Below are 4,809 nucleotides of genomic sequence, written 5' to 3' on the forward strand. Positions count from 1 at the left end.
CCGTGCCTCCTCCCTGCAGATCCAACCCCTGCTTCCTGTCAGGGCTGCACGCACGTTCCGGCGAGATCCGCGCAAGTTAGCGCGCCACTTCGTTGGTGAGGGCCGCCGTGCCGGCTGCAGCACACCCCTCGGCGCCGTGCAGTCCACTGCATGAGTGCTCGCAGCACGCCCCCAGCGCCGGCGACCCCGCCACCTCCCAAGCTCCGTGTCCCCGCTGCTGCTTCCCACGGCACATCCCTCCACCTCGCCTCCCACGCCGTCGGCAGCCGCATCAGCCTTATCGCGGCCAAATCCGCGTCCCCACGGGTCGATCCACCACCATCCCGAGCCACGGCCCGCCCAGCAAGCAGTTTGGTACTGCCCCGGCCTCCCGCCCGCCGCCCCCTGCTCCTCACTGCGCCAGCAAGGATCTGCCAGGCCACCACCTCCCACAGCGCGCAACTACCTCTCCAGGCTCGCTAGTGCTCCATCCATTCCAAATCCGTCGGGTGTGCACGGGATCAGCCGAGCCATGTTGCCCGTCCGCTGCCTCCTTCTCCCCGGCCGCCGCGCGCGTGATGCAGTACACTCTTGCTGTAAAAAATCCCTTGGGTGCCCGTGTGCAGTTCTGATAAGCTCTTTTTGCTCTCTTTTTTTGTAGATTTTGGATTGTGCACTTCGCATCATGCGGATTCAGTGTTGCAGTTTGGTGGTGCACGACTTGCAGCTCCTCTTTTTTCAGCACCTAGAGCTCGCATTTTGGGTGAAAAACTTGATGAAAAAGAGGTTCATTTCATGTGTACATTGCAAAAAATTGTTGTAGTGCACTGTTTTGCTCATGTGGCTCACTGTTTTGTGTTTTTGCAGCTCACTGTTTCATTCTTGTGCGATTTGCATTCCTTCAGGGATCCGAGAATTTGAGAGAAGTGTAATTGCAGTCCGGCGGGCTGTGACATGCAGTCCTTCACGTGTGTCCGTGCGGTTTATTTTTTGTACAAGTATTTGTGATGTGATCTAGTGCAGCTCGGTTGTCCTCAAATGCAGTTTGGCTGGCCATGAGTGTTTTTTATCTAGCTAGTGCTGATTTTTTTGGTGGTCATCGACTCAAGACAACGCGTGCAGTTTGGCTGGCGCAGCCATGAGGTTCAGCCACCTCCAAAAAGGTTGGGTGATGACAAGGAGGGTCACCTCTTGCTATAATGCAGTTTGTTTATTTATGTGTGACTAAATTCTGTTTTATGTATGAAGTGCGTTTCAATTGTTGAGAAAATTGTGAAAATCGCCGGAGGAAAAATAGGGCATTGCCTGATGCAGTTCGGCCGGGAGACCTTTGCGGCTCAAAACAAAATGTTTGAAAAATTGGAAAAAGAGTATTGCTATTCATCATTCAATAAAAAATGTTGCTGTACACTTGCCCTTGTCTGTGTGGTCCACTCGTTCATAAAAATAAAATAAAATTAATGAAAGCTCGTATGAGAAAAATAACGTCCGACAAAAGAAATTATGAAGCTCGCTTGCACATTCGATGCAGTGCGGTTTTCATTCAGAAGCAGTGCGGTCGGCCGTACGATGTTGTTCATCTCGTAAGTGCAAAAAAAATTGTTACGAAAGCAAAAAAAAGTAATGCGGTTCACTTCTTGATAGTGTTGTGGTTCATTTACACCCGATGTGAAGTGCACTCTACTTTCTCGTTCTTGAAAAAATTACGTTTGAATAAAAGAAATCATGCATTTCTCTTACCCGTGTGATGCAGTGCGGTTTTTCGTCCGTTGCAGTGCGGTTTTCAGTCGAATAAAGTACCCACGTCGATTTGGGTGTCGCGAAAAACAGTGTCCGCATTTTGGTAATTTGAAAACTGCTCTTAAACCGTAATGAATTAGAGAGAGTGTTCTACATGAAAAAGTTGCGTCTCGTCGATATCATTCCAACGGCGTATGATTTGAATTATTTCGACCAGCCGTTCGTAAAAATTTCGCGAAAAAACAGCCGCTGCCTCTTGAAGTCAGCCGCACGATTTTCAAAATTAACTAAAAATTGTAAGGAATCTCAAAACCATTTCAACATATGAAAGTTGCGCCTTGTCCGTAGCTTTCCAACGGCGTATCATATGTCTCATTTTGACAAACGGTTAGAAAACTGGAGCAAAAACAGTACCGAAAATTTCAAAAAAATTGAAAAACAGAGTTCCGCGATTTAGTAAATTTGAAACTGCTCTTAAACCGTAATGAATTAGAGAAAGATTTATAAATGAAAAAGATGCGCCTGGACTATATCTATCCAACGGCGTATCATTTGCTTCATTCCGACAAGCGGTTTAGAAAAAAACGCGAAAAAAACGCTCGCTGCCACTCGTCATCCGCCGCACTATTTTCAAAACTGCTCTTAAACCGTGTGGAATCTCAAAAAGTGTTCAACATGTCAAAGTTGCGCCTAATCCATAGCTTTTCAATGGTATATTACACACCTCATTCCGATAAACGGTTAAAAAATTAAAGCAAAAACAGTACCAAAAAAACACCACGTGCAATTTTTTTGACACGAAGTTCACTAGCCTCTATTGCAGTGCTCGTCGTCAAAATGATGCAGTGCGCTTCTGTTGAGCGTGCAGTGCCGAAGTGGTGTGCAGAATAGTTATTCTGCTAATATATATTCATCACCCAGGGTCCAGAATACGTTATTCTTCACCCGAGGTAATCTTACGTTCATTTCATAAATAAATTATGCTTCAAATACAAATAGTTACAGTTATATTAATTCACTACATAAAATTTGGCATAAAAAAATGTCAGAAGACCAGAAAAATTACATTTTATGTACATTTTACACTATGTTTTTACGTTTGAAATTTGCGTAACATAAAATATTTTTTACGGTGATTATATTTTTTTTTACGTTCTCCTTTTATGTCTGAAATAAGATAAAATTTACGGAACATAAAATTACGGTGCATTCATGTTAAAATAGAGGGGGTGAAGAATAACTATTCCTCACCCAGGATGACGAATAGCGCGACCCTATATATATAGTATGCGGACATGACTGAAATTCTAGAGAAGTAAGTTAAATCGATCTTTATCGCGAAACTGAACACAAATGATGGTAATAAAATAAAATTATGAATATTATTATTTACGCACTTCATATTGTTTGTCAGAGTAGCCCCGCTCACAGGTCGTGTGGCGGATGGATTCGCAAATGTAGTATCCAAGTAATCATTCCCTTGTTCCTGCCACAACCACTTTACAAGAAATAGAGGTCAACCAAACTGATAATTAGCAAGCATGCTAAATGGTATTGATGAAACTAGCGCTTGAATCACTAGGAGATGCGTGGAACATGCTACTATAGTACTTACTTTCGGGTGTCTAAATTGCAGCTTCTTCGGCAGTCCCGGAGTTTTTGAGGTGAATTTTTTCCAAACCCTGCCAGCAGACAAAGAAAACAATTACTTGATATCAGGAAATGAACAAAGTTGCCGATATGGTGCAATAAAGATCGATTTAACTTACTTCTCTAGAATTTCAGTCATGTCCGCATACTCCGTGGGATCTTTTCGTCTCGAGTCTAAGACGGTTACTAGTCCCTGCTCAAGCTTAATCTCTAGGAGAATATAGTGGAAGCTGCGCACGCATGCATAACTCATCAATTACATTACTACTATAATTACCTCGACTAATAAGGGAAACCGAATATGCAGAAGACAGTAACACTCACTTGAATTCGTAAAGGAAGAGTATTATAGCTTTGTTTTGATTTACTACAAACAATTTTAGCAGCTTGGCCTCGGTTTCTTTGGCTTGAGATTTAACCATATATGCATCTATGAGATTTGTGTTAATGAACCCAATATCACCGATTCCTCGTTTCTTCAATTCGGCGATCTTCAATCTGCATAATATAGTGAGGTTAATAAAAAATACATGCAATGAAAGAGCTGACCTATATATAGAGACTTAATGACAGAAGTAGTAATGTGTACTTACAGGCAGTAGCAAGTGATCATTAATTTATCGAGGGCCTTTAGATTGAAAAACGCGAAGAACTCCTCAAATGGAACATTCAACAGTTCAAGTCCAACGAGGTCATGCTCCTCTCTGACCATCAGCGTCAAAATATTGCTCCCCTCAGACTCTCTGCAGGTTTTCATGTACCATTCATGGAATCTGAACATCATCGTTGGTAGAAATCTTTCATCTTTGACGAGAGGCTTCCCGTACACGTATTTGTGTTCGTCCACCTCCAAGAAATCATAATGTACTTCGTCGGGCAGGTAATCTTCAGGATTGTTATAACCGGGCACCATCCCGCCCGGAACATTAGCGACGATATCGCTAGACACCTGGAGCGGGGGGAACGATTGGTTCGCTTGTTCGTCGAGCTGGGCAACTTTTTTCCCAGCTCGTTGTTCACCACTGATAGTACTTCCCAACCGTGACGCTTCCACAAATGACTTTGTAAGAATGCGCTCATAGTTGCCTTTCGCCGGAGACTTTAGCGGTTTCTGCAGGGCAGTCAGAGTACGCTTCACTTTTACCGGATCTATCTTCTCCTCCGGAGGTGGATGTTTCTTTGCTTTCACCCCTTCAAAGAAGTTATCCACTTCGGCTTGCACGATTCACGTGTTTTCCTCCACGGTCCTCTCGTATGGTAACTTCTCTGGAGTCTTGAGAGAAGGACCGTATTTGTATTGCCTCCCGGCTCTGGCTGTGCTGCTAGACGCCGGAGCAGACAGAGCGGCTGCGGCTGTCTTTCCTTTCTTACGAGGCGGAGGCGAAGGACTACGACACGCCGGAGCAGCCGAAGCGGCGACGGGTCTCTTGATCCGCCCTT

Source organism: Triticum dicoccoides, chromosome 2B (assembly GCF_002162155.2).
Source record: "Triticum dicoccoides isolate Atlit2015 ecotype Zavitan chromosome 2B, WEW_v2.0, whole genome shotgun sequence".
NCBI classification, from domain to species: domain Eukaryota; kingdom Viridiplantae; phylum Streptophyta; class Magnoliopsida; order Poales; family Poaceae; genus Triticum; species Triticum dicoccoides.